We start from the raw sequence: 16,418 nt of genomic DNA, 5'->3' as shown, positions 1-16,418 counted from the left end.
TAAAGGTTATGTCACTAAGGACCTATAACCTATTACTACTACTAATAATAAAGGCTATGTCACTAAGGACCTATAACCTATTACTACTACTAATAATAAAGGCTATGTCACTAAGGACCTATAACCTATTACTACTACTAATAATAAAGGTTATGTCACTAAGGACCTATAACCTATTACTACTACTAATAATAAAGGCTATGTCACTAAGGACCTATAACCTATTACTACTACTAATAATAAAGGCTATGTCACTAAGGACCTATAACCTATTACTACTACTACTAATAAAGGCTATGTCACTAAGGACCTATAACCTATTACTACTACTAATAAAGGTTATGTGGCTAAGGACCTATAACCTATTACTACTACTAATAATAAAGGCTATGTCACTAAGGACCTATAACCTATTACTACTACTACTAATAAAGGCTATGTCACTAAGGACCTATAACCTATTACTACTACTACTAATAAAGGCTATGTGGCTAAGGACCTATAACCTATTACTACTACTAATAATAAAGGTTATGTAGCTAAGGACCTATAACCTATTACTACTACTAATAATAAAGGTTATGTAGCTAAGGACCTATAACCTATTACTACTACTAATAATAAAGGTTATGTCACTAAGGACCTATAACCTATTACTACTACTACTAATAAAGTTTATGTGGCTAAGGACCTATAACCTATTACTACTACTAATAATAAAGGTTATGTGGCTAAGGACCTATAACCTATTACTACTACTAATAATAAAGGTTATGTGGCTAAGGACCTATAACCTATTACTACTACTAATAATAAAGGTTATGTAGCTAAGGACCTATAACCTATTACTACTACTAATAATAAAGGCTATGTCACTAAGGACCTATAACCTATTACTACTACTAATAATAAAGGTTATGTCACTAAGGACCTATAACCTATTACTACTACTAATAATAAAGGTTATGTGGCTAAGGACCTATAACCTATTACTACTACTAATAATAAAGGTTATGTAGCTAAGGACCTATAACCTATTACTACTACTAATAATAAAGGCTATGTCACTAAGGACCTATAACCTATTACTACTACTAATAATAAAGGTTATGTGGCTAAGGACCTATAACCTATTACTACTACTAATAATAAAGGTTATGTAGCTAAGGACCTATAACCTATTACTACTACTACTAATAAAGGCTATGTCACTAAGGACCTATAACCTATTACTACTACTAATAATAAAGGTTATGTCACTAAGGACCTATAACCTATTACTACTACTAATAATAAAGGTTATGTCACTAAGGACCTATAACCTATTACTACTACTAATAATAAAGGCTATGTCACTAAGGACCTATAACCTACTACTACTACTAATAAAGGTTATGTCACTAAGGACCTATAACCTATTACTACTACTACTAATAAAGGTTATGTGGCTAAGGACCTATAACCTATTACTACTACTAATAATAAAGGTTATGTCACTAAGGACCTATAACCTATTACTACTACTACTAATAAAGTTTATGTGGCTAAGGACCTATAACCTATTACTACTACTAATAATAAAGGTTATGTGGCTAAGGACCTTTAACCTATTACTACTACTAATAATAAAGGTTATGTCACTAAGGACCTATAACCTATTACTACTACTAATAATAAAGGTTATGTCACTAAGGACCTATAACCTATTACTACTACTACTAATAAAGGTTATGTCACTAAGGACCTATAACCTATTACTACTACTAATAATAAAGGTTATGTAGCTAAGGACCTATAACCTATTACTACTACTAATAATAAAGGTTATGTCACTAAGGACCTTTAACCTATTACTACTACTAATAATAAAGGTTATGTCACTAAGGACCTATAACCTATTACTACTACTAATAATAAAGGTTATGTCACTAAGGACCTATAACCTATTACTACTACTAATAATAAAGGTTATGTCACTAAGGACCTATAACCTATTACTACTACTAATAATAAAGGTTATGTAGCTAAGGACCTTTAACCTATTACTACTACTACTAATAAAGGTTATGTAGCTAAGGACCTATAACCTATTACTACTACTACTAATAATAAAGGTTATGTGGCTAAGGACCTATAACCTATTACTACTACTACTAATAAAGGTTATGTGGCTAAGGACCTATAACCTATTACTACTACTAATAATAAAGGTTATGTGGCTAAGGACCTATAACCTATTACTACTACTAATAATAAAGGTTATGTCACTAAGGACCTATAACCTATTACTACTACTAATAATAAAGGTTATGTCACTAAGGACCTATAACCTATTACTACTAATAATAATAAAGGTTATGTAGCTAAGGACCTATAACCTATTACTACTAATAATAATAAAGGTTATGTAGCTAAGGACCTATAACCTATTACTACTACTAATAATAAAGGTTATGTCACTAAGGACCTATAACCTATTACTACTACTACTAATAAAGGCTATGTCACTAAGGACCTATAACCTATTACTACTACTAATAATAAAGGCTATGTCACTAAGGACCTATAACCTATTACTACTACTAATAATAAAGGTTATGTCACTGAGGACCTATAACCTATTACTACTACTAATAATAAAGGTTATGTAGCTAAGGACCTATAACCTATTACTACTACTAATAATAAAGGTTATGTCACTAAGGACCTATAACCTATTACTACTACTACTAATAAAGGCTATGTCACTAAGGACCTATAACCTATTACTACTACTAATAATAAAGGTTATGTCACTAAGGACCTATAACCTATTACTACTACTAATAATAAAGGTTATGTGGCTGTCATTCCAACTATTAGTATTATTGTTTTATAGATGTTTTATTAGGGATATTTTTTCTACTGTTCTTACTATTGCAGTTGTTGTTGTATCTGCCCCTCTCAGATAAAAAGATAGTAATTATTATTCCATCTCTTCTGAAGTGGTGTCTGGGTTAAAACACTGAGCTTCACAGTTCTGTTCCAACCATCCTAAATATGGAACCCTTCACTTCCTCTTCCTGTAGAGGAGAGGGAGGAGAGGAGAGGGAGGAGAGGAGAGGGAGGAGAGAGGGGAGGAGAGAGGGGAGAAGGGGAGGAGAGAGGGAGAAGGGGAAGTGGTGTCTGGGTTAAAACACTGAGCTTCACAGTTCTGTTCCAACCATCCTAAATATGGAACCCTTCACTTCCTCTTCCTGTAGAGGAGAGGGAGGAGAGGAGAGGGAGGAGAGAGGGAGGAGAGGGAGGAGGGGAGAAGGGGAGGAGAGAGGGGAGAAGGGGAGGAGAGGAGAGGAGGAGAAGGGGAGGAGAGAGGGGAGAAGGGGAGGAGAGAGGGGAGGAGAGGGGAGAAGGGGAGGAGAGAGGGGAGAAGGGGAGGAGAGAGGGGAGAAGGGGAGGAGAGAGGGGAGAAGGGGAGGAGAGAGGGGAGAAGGGGAGAAAGGGGAGAAGGGGAGGAGAGAGGGGAGAAGGGAGGAGAGAGGGGAGATGGGGAGGAGAGAAGAGGGAGGAGAGAGGGAGAAGGGGAGGGAGGGGAGAAGGGGAGAGAGGAGAGGGAGGGAGAGGAGAGAAGGGGAGGAGAGAGGGGAGAAGGGGAGGAGAGAGGGGAGAAGGGGAGGAGAGGAGAGGGAGGAGAGAGGGAGAAGGAGGAGAGAGGGGAGAAGGGGAGGAGAGAAGAGGGAGGAGAGAGGGAGAAGGGGAGGAGGGAGGAGAAGGGGAGGAGAGAGGGGAGAAGGGGAGGAGAGAGGAGGGAGGAGAGAGGGGAGAAGGGGAGGAGAGAGGGGAGAAGGGGAGGAGAGAGGGGGAGAAGGGGAGGAGAGAGGGGAGAAGGGGAGGAGAGAGGGGAGAAGGGGAGGAGAGAGGGGAGAAGGGGAGGAGAGAGGGGAGGAGGGGAAGTGTTGAACTCTGCAGCTATAGTGTGTCCCTTCTAGAGATGGCCGATTAATTAGGGCCGATTTCAAGTTTATAACAATCGGTAATCGGTATTTTTGGACACCGATTTGGCCGATTATTATTATTTTTTTTATATATATATATTTTTACACCTTTATTTAATTAGGCAAGTCAGTTAATTAAGAACACATTCTTATTTTCAATGACGGCCTTGGAACGGTGGGTTAACTGCCTTGTTCAGGGGGCAGAACGACAGATTTTTACCTCGTCAGCCGCCTGGCTCGTTGCGAACTGTGTGAAGACTATTTCATCCTAACAAAGGACAGCCGACTTCGCCAAACGGGGGATGATTTAACAAAAGCGCATTTGCCAAAAAAAGCACAATCGTTGCATGACTGTACCTAACCATAAACATCAACACCTTTCTTCAAATCAATACACAGAAGTATATATTTTTAAACCTGCATATTTAGCTAAAAGAAATCCAGGTTAGCAGGCGATATTAACCAGGTGAAATTGTGTCAGTTCTCTTGCGTTCATTGCACGCAGAGTCAGGGTATATGCAGCAGTTTGGGCCGCCTGGCTCGCTGCGAACTAATTTGCCAGAATTGTACGTAATTATAACATAACATTGAAGGTTGTTTAATGTAACAGGAATATTTAGACTTATGGATGCCACCCGTTAGATAAAATACAGAACGGTTCCGTATTTCACTGAAAATAATAAACGTTTTGTTTTCGAGATGATAGTTTCCGGATACGACCATATTAATGACCTAAGGCTCGTGTTTCTGTGTGTTTATTATGTTATAATTAAGTCTATGATTTGATAGAGCAGTCTGACTGAGCGGTGGTCGGCAGCAACTCTTCGCTGTGCTTCAAGCATTGCGCTGTTTATGACTTCAAGCCTGTCAACTCCCGAGATTAGGCTGGCAATACTATAATGCCTATAAGAACATCCAATAGTCAAAGGTATATGAAATACAAAATGGTATAGAGAGAAATAGTCCTATATTTCCTATAATAACTACAACCTAAAACTTCTTACCTGGGAATATTGAAGACTCATGTTAAAAGGAACCACCAGCTTTCATATGTTCTCATGTTCTGAGCGAGGAACTTATTAAACGTTAGCTTTCTCACATGGCTCATATTGCACTTTTACTTTCTTCTCCAACACTTTGTTTTTTGCATTATTTAAACCAAATTGAACATGTTTCATTATTTATTTGAGACTAAATTGATTTTATTGATGTATTATATTAAGTTAAAATAAAAGTGTTCATTCAGTATTGTTGTAATTGTCATTATTACAAATAAAATACAATTAAAAATGAATAAATAAATAAAATAAAAATCGGTGGATTAATCGGTATCGTCTTTTTTGGTCCTCCAGTAATCGGTATCGGCGTTGAAAAATCATAATCGGTCGACCTCTAGTCACTTCCTCTTCCTGTAGAGATGTACACACACACATTATTCTGTAGTTAGAAGCAGAGGAGAGAAGAGGGAGGAGAGGAAGAGAGTGGAGAGATGAGATGGGAGGAGGAGGGAGAGGACAGGAGAGATGAGAGGAGGAGGGAGAGGAGGACAGGAGAGATGAGATGGGAGGAGGAGGGAGAGGAGGACAGGAGAGATGAGAGGAGGAGGGAGAGGAGGACAGGAGAGATGAGAGGAGGAGGGAGAGGAGGACAGGAGAGATGAGATGAGGACAGGAGAGGAGGAGAGATGAGAGGAGGAGGGAGAGGAGGACAGGAGAGATGAGAGGAGGAGGGAGAGGAGGACAGGAGAGATGAGAGGAGGAGGGAGAGGAGGACAGGAGAGATGAGATGAGGACAGGAGAGAGGAGGACAGGAGAGAGGAGGGGAGGAGAGATGAGAGGAGGAGGGAGAGGAGGAGGGAGAGGACAGGAGAGATGAGAGGAGGAGAGATGAGAGGAGGAGGGGAGGAGAGAGGAGAGGAGGACAGGAGAGGAGGAGAGATGAGAGGAGGAGGGAGAGGAGGACAGGAGAGATGAGAGGAGGGGGAGAGGAGTACAGGAGAGATGAGAGGAGGAGGGAGAGGAGGACAGGAGAGATGAGATGAGGACAGGAGAGAGGAGGACAGGAGAGAGGAGGGGAGGAGAGATGAGAGGAGGAGGGAGAGGAGGAGGGAGAGGACAGGAGAGATGAGAGGAGGAGAGATGAGAGGAGGAGGGGAGGAGAGAGGAGAGGAGGACAGGAGAGGAGGAGAGATGAGAGGAGGAGGGAGAGGAGGACAGGAGAGATGAGAGGAGGGGGGAGAGGAGTACAGGAGAGATGAGAGGAGGAGGGAGAGGAGGACAGGAGAGATGAGATGAGGACAGGAGAGAGGAGGACAGGAGAGAGGAGGGGAGGAGAGATGAGAGGAGGAGGGAGAGGAGGAGGGAGAGGACAGGAAAGATGAGAGGAGGAGAGATGAGAGGAGGAGAGATGAGAGGAGGAGGGGAGGAGAGAGGAGAGGAGGACAGGAGAGAGGAGAGGAGGAGAGATGAGGACAGGAGAGATGAGAGGAGGAGAGATGAGAGGAGGAGGGGAGGAGAGATGAGAAGAGGACAGGAGAGAGGAGAGGAAGAGAGGAGGAGAGAAGGAGGGGAGGAGGAGGGAGGGGAGGAAAGGAGGAGGGGAGGAGAGATGGGAGGAGGGGAGGAGAGGACGACAGGGGAGGAGAGATGAGATGGGAGGAGTCTGTATGCTCCAGGAAGAATAATAATATGAAATAAGACTATTAGTCGGATTCCTTTACTCACTGTTCCACACCACTCACATAGGAAACATGGGACTGACAGTCTCATCTTCAGCCGGATGATATAAGAGCAGATGGGTTAGATTATGGTTGGGTTACGGGTTCAGATACACCGATATTACAGCGGGGTTTAGTCACGTGCAGCAGCAGCAGCAGCAGCCCGGTTGGGTCTCGCGAATACAATGTCGCCTTTCACCGCGCGAGGCGAGGAGCGAACAGAATCGGGCTTTTATTTTACATCAGGAGCTGAACCGGATCGACTGATGAATACACATCCTTCTAAAGGTGTTGGGGTTAGATGCAATACACACGTTAAGGGAAAAGAGACTCGGGCTGGGATGGAGAGAGGAACGACAATTCTCCGTGACTTAGTTGCAGACCTGCGGTGTCTTCTCCTCACCCCGCCCTGTCACACACTCTGTTTCCCAGCGGAGCTGTAACTCTCTGTACCCTGGACTCTAACCCGATCTATCACCACGTTACAAACTCTATTACCGGAGACACAACTCACCTCCGCCGGGATCTCGAGCTCTTCCCCGTTCCCGCCGCGTCAGCTGAGATGCGCAAGCAGCTTATTTACGTCCAGACCGACAAGGCTGTTCACGAAGCACGGAAACATCGCGAGAGTTTGTGCTCCGTTTCTGCAGAGCGAGATGAATTAAAACTATGCCCTATGTATTGAATTTAAAATAAAATAAATCATAAACATGTAAAATAAAGTTGAAAATGTAAACATTATATATTTTCAAGGAAGGGTGAAATAATGGATGTTGAAATGATAATGTGTTGTATTCTGTGGAGGAAGATGCTGTACTCCTCATTCTGTGGAGGAAGATGCTGTACTCCTCACCTCGTTCTGTGGAGGAAGATGCTGTACTCCTCATTCTGTGGAGGAAGATGCTGTACTCCTCACCTCATTCTGTGGAGGAAGATGCTGTACTCCTCATTCTGTGGAGGAAGATGCTGTGCTCCTCACCTCGTTCTGTGGAGGAAGATGCTGTACTCCTCATTCTGTGGAGGAAGATGCTGTACTCCTCATTCTGTGGAGGAAGATGCTGTGCTCCTCACCTCATTCTGTGGAGGAAGATGCTGTACTCCTCATTCTGTGGAGGAAGATGCTGTACTCCTCATTCTGTGGAGGAAGATGCTGTACTCCTCATTCTGTGGAGGAAGATGGTGTACTCCTCATTCTGTGGAGGAAGATGCTGTGCTCCTCACCTCATTCTGTGGAGGAAGATGCTGTGCTCCTCATAGATCATAGCAAACAAGATCATAGCAAACAAGATCATAGCAAACAAGATCATAGCAAACAAGATCACAGCAAACAAGATCACAGCAAACAAGATCACAGCAAACAAGATCATAGCAAACAAGATCACAGCAAACAAGATCACAGCAAACAAGATCACAGCAAACAAGATCACAGCAAACAAGCCATCTATTTTTTTGCTGACCAAATTCGACACTAATTGACCTCCGTGTAAAAAACTCCTTGCTTGGTGAGCGAAACTACACCACCTGCTGGAGGCAGATCTTCCACCAGGTCGGTACGCTCTTCCTCTCTGATTTATTTATCTAGACAATGAAGTTAAAGAACAAATACTTATTTACAATGACGGCCTACCGGGGAACAGTCTGACCCTTGTTCAGAACGACAGATTTATATTATATGTATTCATATGTATTGAATTTTAAATATAATATATCGTAAACACGAAAAAAATAAAGTTGAAAATGTAAACATTATATTTTCGAAGAAAGAGGGAAATAATGGATGCTGAAATCAAAAAACCGAACAGTTGCAAAACAAAATGTATAGAATCGTAAACAAAAATAATGATATCAAAAGTGTTGTAACCTGGTATATATGTATGTTAAGTATTATGTTTACCAATAGATGGCAGTATTGATTCAATACGGGGTTTACTCAGCCAGCGGCGCGATTCATTTGCAGTCTGGACGCGGAGGGGTGAACTTCTCCTGCTCTGACTGCAGCGCGAGGACTGGGCCACCTGTGAGTGCTTTGGGACGGGGCTGGGGCCCATGGCGGGGCTGGGGGGGGCACATGGCAGCACCTGCTGGGGCCCATGGCAGCACCTGCTGGGGCTGGGGCCCATGGCAGCACCTGCTGGGGCTGGGGCCCATGGCGGGGCTGGGGCCCATGGCGGGGCTGGGGGGGGCACATGGCAGCACCTGCTGGGGCCCATGGCAGCACCTGCTGGGGCTGGGGCCCATGGCAGCACCTGCTGGGGGGGGCCCATGGCGGGGCTGGGGCCCATGGCAGCACCCGCTGCTCGTTGAGAAGAGTAAGAACGATCCGTGCTTTCACGTCAGTCTCCAAAGTCGCTTTTTTGAAAATGCGTCGCTAGAGTGGTCCTCGCTAAATATAGCGACAAAGTCGCTAAGTTGGCAACAGTGCCTTGAAGTAGTTGTTTCCCTCTGCAAAGGGCCGCGGCTTTTGTGGAGTGATGGGTAACGATGCTTCGAGGGTGTCAGTTGTTGATGTGTGCAGACGGGTCCCAGGTATGGGTGAGGAGGTGGGACGGAAGCAAAACTCTTACACAGCATGAGAAAACCTAGGGAATCGGTGGAGGGGAACAAACGTGGCTGAGTTGAGAAAACCTAGGGAATCGGTGGAGGGGAACAAACGTGGCTGAGTTGAGAAAACCTAGGGAATCGGTGGGGGGAACAAACGTGGCTGAGTTGAGAAAACCTAGGGAATCGGTGGGGGAACAAACGTGGCTGAGTTGAGAAAACCTAGGGAATCGGTGGGGGGGAACAAACGTGGCTGAGTTGAGAAAACCTAGGGAATCGGTGGAGGGGGAACAAACGTGGCTGAGTTGAGAAAACCTAGGGAATCGGTGGGGGGAACAAACGTGGCTGAGTTGAGAAAACCTAGGGAATCGGTGGGGGGAACAAACGTGGCTGAGTTGAGAAAACCTAGGGAATCGGTGGGGGGAACAAACGTGGCTGAGTTGAGAAAACCTAGGGAATCGGTGGGGGGAACAAACGTGGCTGAGTTGAGAAAACCTAGGGAATCGGTGGGGGAACAGCGTGGCTGAGTTGAGAAAACCTAGGGAATCGGTGGGGGAACAGCGTGGCTGAGTTGAGAAAACCTAGGGAATCGGTGGGGGGAACAAACGTGGCTGAGTTGAGAAAACCTAGGGAATCGGTGGGGGGAACAGCGTGGCTGAGTTGAGAAAACCTAGGGAATCGGTTGGGGGGAACAGCGTGGCTGAGTTGAGAAAACCTAGGGAATCGGTGGGGGAACAAACGTGGCTGAGTTGAGAAAACCTAGGGAATCGGTGGGGGGAACAAACGTGGCTGAGTTGAGAAAACCTAGGGAATCGGTGGGGGGAACAAACGTGGCTGAGTTGAGAAAACCTAGGGAATCGGTGGGGGGAACAGCGTGGCTGAGTTGAGAAAACCTAGGGAATCGGTGGGGGAACAGCGTGGCTGAGTTGAGAAAACCTAGGGAATCGGTGGGGGGAACAAACGTGGCTGAGTTGAGAAAACTTAGGGGAATCGGTGGGGGGAACAGCGTGGCTGAGTTGAGAAAACCTAGGGAATCGGTGGGGGGGAACAGCGTGGCTGAGTTGAGAAAACCTAGGGAATCGGTGGGGGGAACAAACGTGGCTGAGTTGAGAAAACCTAGGGAATCGGTGGGGGGAACAAACGTGGCTGAGTTGAGAAAACCTAGGGAATCGGTGGGGGGAACAGCGTGGCTGAGTTGAGAAAACCTAGGGAATCGGTGGGGGGAACAAACGTGGCTGAGTTGAGAAAACCTAGGGAATCGGTGGGGGGAACAAACGTGGCTGAGTTGAGAAAACCTAGGGAATCGGTGGGGGGAACAGCGTGGCTGAGTTGAGAAAACCTAGGGAATCGGTGGGGGGAACAGCGTGGCTGAGTTGAGAAAACCTAGGGAATCGGTGGGGGGAACAAACGTGGCTGAGTTGAGAAAACCTAGGGAATCGGTGGGGGGGGAACAAACGTGGCTGAGTTGAGAAAACCTAGGGAATCGGTGGGGGGGAACAAACGTGGCTGAGTTGAGAAAACCTAGGGAATCGGTGGGGGGGGAACAAACGTGGCTGAGTTGAGAAAACCTAGGGAATCGGTGGGGGGAACAGCGTGGCTGAGTTGAGAAAACCTAGGGAATCGGTGGGGGGGAACAAACGTGGCTGAGTTGAGAAAACCTAGGGAATCGGTGGGGGGGAACAAACGTGGCTGAGTTGAGAAAACTAGCACTGGACTGTAACTATGGGAATACATTATCGCAAAATGCTACGCGATCGGCTGGTGTGTGGGATTAATGATGACAGGATACAAATACGCTTGTTGTTATTAAGAGCCTAATCTCACGTTCAATAAGAATGCAACCCTACTGTCCCCTGGCCATGGAGTCCGCACATAGAAATGCTCTGGATCAGCAGGCAAGGGGGTGCAACTGTGTGTCATACAGTGAAACAGAGCAGCTCTGAGCGCGCCGAGTTTGGAAGAAAAGGGAAAGCCGCGTGGAAGCAGTCAACAGAGCCTGTTGTCGTTGCGAAGGGGAAAAAAAAACACGGTCTCAGTTCTGACTGTGAAAATTCAAACATGAAAAGTGTTATGCGCGTGTGGGATAATAGGAAAACACACCCATTAGACTCAACAGGTACACAGCGTGAGAAGATCACTTGGGATTGGAGTCGCTGATGTTCAAGTGGAATATCAAAGGACAAAAGAGAGGTCTGTCTCTCTCAGCCCCCAGTTTACGAGGGAGAGGAGGAGGTGGTTGGAGGAAATACAATTTAACTGGGATGAAATCAGACATGTCATTTACACTGCAGCAGGTGCTTTCAAAGCGTGAGTGTGTTTTCAAAGAAGAGCTAGGGAGAATGAAAGGGTTGTCCAAGCTACCATTCATGTTGCTGCAGATGCTACTCCCAGATTCAATGGGCCAAGGTCAGTTCCGTGTCCCATGAAGCCCTAAAGTGGAAGTGGAAATATACAAACGCTCGACGGGAATATCCTCTGCTAATGTCTGAGTGGGCAGCACCAGTTGTTCCCATACTCAGACCAGATGGATCCATCAGATTCACCAGTTGTTCCCATACTCAGACCAGATCCATCAGATTCACCAGTTGTTCCCATACTCAAACCAGATCATCAGATTCACCAGTTGCTCCCATACTCAAACCAGATCATCATATTCACCAGTTGTTCCCATACTCAAACCAGATCATCATATTCACCAGTTGTTCCCATACTCAAACCAGATCATCAGATTCACCAGTTGTTCCCATTCTCAAACCAGATCATCATATTCACCAGTTGTTCCCATACTCAAACCAGATCATCAGATTCACCAGTTGTTCCCATACTCAAACCAGATCATCATATTCACCAGTTGTTCCCATACTCAAACCAGATCATCATATTCACCAGTTGTTCCCATACTCAAACCAGATCATCAGATTCACCAGTTGTTCCCATACTCAAACCAGATCATCAGATTCACCAGTTGTTCCCATACTCAAACCAGATCATCATATTCACCAGTTGCTCCCATACTCAAACCAGATCATCAGATTCACCAGTTGCTCCCATACTCAAACCAGATCATCATATTCACCAGTTGCTCCCATACTCAAACCAGATCATCATATTAACCAGTTGCTCCCATACTCAAACCAGATCATCATATTCACCAGTTGCTCCCATACTCAAACCAGATCATCATATTCACCAGTTGTTCCCATACTCAAACCAGATCATCATATTCACCAGTTGTTCCCATACTCAAACCAGATCATCATATTCACCAGTTGCTCCCATACTCAAACCAGATCATCAGATTCACCAGTTGTTCCCATACTCAAACCAGATCATCAGATTCACCAGTTGCTCCCATACTCAAACCAGATCATCATATTCACCAGTTGTTCCCATACTCAAACCAGATCCATCAGATTCTGCGGTGACTACCAGTTGTTCCCATACTCAAACCAGATCATCAGATTCACCAGTTGTTCCCATACTCAAACCAGATCATCATATTCACCAGTTGCTCCCATACTCAAACCAGATCATCATATTCACCAGTTGTTCCCATACTCAAACCAGATCCATCAGATTCTGCGGTGACTACCAGTTGCTCCCATACTCAAACCAGATCATCATATTAACCAGTTGCTCCCATACTCAAACCAGATCATCATATTCACCAGTTGCTCCCATACTCAAACCAGATCATCATATTCACCAGTTGTTCCCATACTCAAACCAGATCATCATATTCACCAGTTGTTCCCATACTCAAACCAGATCATCATATTCACCAGGTGTTCCCATACTCAAACCAGATCATCAGATTCACCAGTTGTTCCCATACTCAAACCAGATCATCATATTCACCAGTTGTTCCCATACTCAAACCAGATCATCAGATTCACCAGTTGTTCCCATACTCAAACCAGATCATCAGATTCACCAGTTGTTCCCATACTCAAACCAGATCATCAGATTCACCAGTTGTTCCCATACTCAAACCAGATCATCATATTAACCAGTTGCTCCCATACTCAAACCAGATCATCAGATTCACCAGTTGTTCCCATACTCAAACCAGATCATCAGATTCACCAGTTGCTCCCATACTCAAACCAGATCATCATATTCACCAGTTGTTCCCATACTCAAACCAGATCATCAGATTCACCAGTTGTTCCCATACTCAAACCAGATCATCATATTCACCAGTTGTTCCCATACTCAAACCAGATCATCAGATTCACCAGTTGCTCCCATACTCAAACCAGATCATCAGATTCACCAGTTGTTCCCATACTCAAACCAGATCATCATATTCACCAGTTGTTCCCATACTCAAACCAGATCATCATATTCACCAGTTGTTCCCATACTCAAACCAGATCATCAGATTCACCAGTTGTTCCCATACTCAAACCAGATCATCAGATTCACCAGTTGTTCCCATACTCAAACCAGATCATCATATTCACCAGTTGTTCCCATACTCAAACCAGATCATCAGATTCTGCGGTGACTACCAGTTGTTCCCATACTCAAACCAGATCATCAGATTCACCAGTTGTTCCCATACTCAAACCAGATCCATCAGATTCTGCGGTGACTACCAGTTGACTGTAAATAGAGTTATCACCCCATAACCCAAAGTGGCAACAGTTCACAAAATTGGACATGAGTCACGCATATCAGCAAGTGCTAATGGTTAAAGCTTCAGAGAAGTACCTGACCATAACCATCCACATAGGGATGTTTACCTATAAAACACTTACCTTTCAGGGTTAAGGGTTCAGGGTTAGGTTTAATAATGACAGACGAATCTGATGTGCACTGGCAAAACATTTTAAAATAAATGGTAACACTTTTGTATAAAAAATACTTTAATGACAACAAAAAAAAAGGGTGGGGGGGTGGGGGGGATAAAAGAGAACCAGGATCATAATTGAAAAATAAAACCTGGGTTAAGAACCAGGGATACAATCCTAAGGATTAGGGGCCAAGGTCAGAGCGATAGTCCAGAAGTTAGGGTTGGGTATGAGGGTCTAGGGGTTAGAGTTAGGTATATGAGCTCCAAGGGTTAAGGTTAGATAAGGGGGTATAAAGGTTAAGGTTAGGATGGGGAATTAGGAACTGGGGGTTAGGGTTAAGGTTAGGGTTAGATAAGGGGATGTAGGGGTTGAGGTTAGGGTTAGATAAGGGGATGTAGGGGTTGAGGTTAGGGTTAGATAAGGGGGTGTAGGGGTTGAGGTTAGGGTTAGATAAGGGGGTGTAGGGGTTGAGGTTAGGGTTAGATAAGGGGGTGTAGGGGTTGAGGTTAGGGTTAGGGTTAGATAAGGGGGTGTAGGGGTTAGGGTGGGAAATTAGGGTTAGGATTTGGGAACTTGGGGTTAGAGTTAGGGTTAACGTCAGGGTTGGGTCAAATTAGGATTAGGTATGGGGTTAGGGTTAGGCATGAGGATCTAGGGATTGGGGTAGGGGATTAGGATTTTAGGAACTGGGGGTTAGGGTTAGGTATAAGGGTCTAGGGGTTAGGATAGGGCATCAGGATTGGAGAACTGGGAGTTAAGTATTCAGATCTAGGGGTTAAAGTAGGGTATAGGGACTGGGATTTAGGATTTAGGGACTAGGGGTTAGGGTTGAGTATTGAGGTCTAGGGGTTAGGTTTAGGTATAGGAACTGGTATTGGGAATTAGGAACTAGGAACTAGGGGTTAGATTCGGGATCCAAGGAAAAAATAAAGGGAAAAGGAGAGGACCAAATAGGGGAACCGCCCAACAGACAAATAAAAATAACAATAATAATATTAAACCAAACACAAATCCACAGTAGACGAATCAACGCTGACTGTAAAAATAAGTGCTTTCAACTCAAAATAAGGGCTATAAAAGTATACAAGAAATGAGGTAAAACCATAAAGCCACACTAACGAATAAAAAAAAAAATATCAATAAAATAAGTGCCATCATTTACATTTACATTTAACATTTAAGTCATTTAGCGGACGCTCTTATCCAGAGCGACTTACAAATTGGTGCGTCCACCTTATGATATCCAGTGGAACAACCACTTTACAATAGTGCATCTAAATCTTTTAAGGGGGGGGGGTTAGAAGGATTACTTTATCCTATCCCAGGTATTCCTTAAAGAGGTGGGGTTTCAGGTGTCTCCGGAAGGTGGTGATTGACTCCGCTGTCCTGGCGTCGTGAGGGAGCTTGTTCCACCATTGGGGTGCCAGAGCAGCGAACAGTTTTGACTGGGCTGAGCGGGAACTGTGCTTCCTCAGAGGTAGGGAGGCGAGCAGGCCAGAGGTGGATGAACGGGAAGTGCTTGAAAAACATAAGAATGAATTCATAAATAATTAAATAAATAAACATTTATCATGAGCGGCTCTCCCACGGCCCCCCACCCGTTCCTAGCACCCTAAAAAACGATACTCATCTAACCTCACCCGAGATGGCGCCTCCCATCAGGTAAATAAACAAAAGTAAGTTTAATATTTTTCATTCAAGCCCTTAGGCATCTATCGTTTGGAGGCGCCCAATCCAAGTTCTGTCCATCCCCTGTCGTTGCGTCCTGGACCAGCTCCTATTTGTCTCCAGACCAAAAATACTCAAATTGTCCACTGCATGTAGGCCAAAATGCAAATACAATACAGTACTCTTATTACCTTTGGCCATATGGTATACAGTGGGGGAAGGGGGGAAGTATTTGAGCAGCCCCTGCTGATTTTGTACGTTTGCCCACTGACAAAGAAAGGATCAGTCTATAATTTTAATGGGAGGTTTATTTGAACAGTGAGAGACAGAATAACAACTAAAATATCCAGAAAAACACATGTCAGAAATGTTATAAAATGATTTGCATTTTAATGAGGGAAATAAGTATTTGACCCCCTCTCAATCAGAAAGATTTCTGGCTCCCAGGTGTCTTTTATACAGGTAACGAGCTGAGATTAGGAACACACTCTTAAAGGGAGTGCTCCTTAACCGCAGCTTGTTACCTGTAAAAAGACACCTGTCCCAGAAGCAATCAATCAATCAGATTCCAAACTCTCCACCATGGCCAAGACCAAAGAGCTCTCCGAGGATGTCAGAGACAAGATTGTAGACCTACACAAGGCTGGAATGGGCTACAAGACCATCGCCAAGCAGCTTGGTGAGAAGGTGACAACATTTGGTGTGATTATTTGCAAATGGAAG

The 16,418-nt window shown here is 44.4% G+C and overlaps 1 pseudogene; it reads right to left on the bottom strand.

Annotated features, from left to right (window-relative positions):
- Positions 1-7,307, bottom strand: part of LOC123739218 (carbohydrate sulfotransferase 12-like) — a 50,935-nt pseudogene extending 43,628 nt beyond the window's left edge.
- Positions 7,308-16,418: the final 9,111 nt, after the last annotated feature.

The sequence above is a fragment of the Salmo salar genome, unplaced genomic scaffold, assembly GCF_905237065.1.
Source record: "Salmo salar unplaced genomic scaffold, Ssal_v3.1, whole genome shotgun sequence".
In the NCBI taxonomy this organism is placed as follows: domain Eukaryota; kingdom Metazoa; phylum Chordata; class Actinopteri; order Salmoniformes; family Salmonidae; genus Salmo; species Salmo salar.
This window is presented reverse-complemented; position numbering and strand designations above follow the sequence as displayed.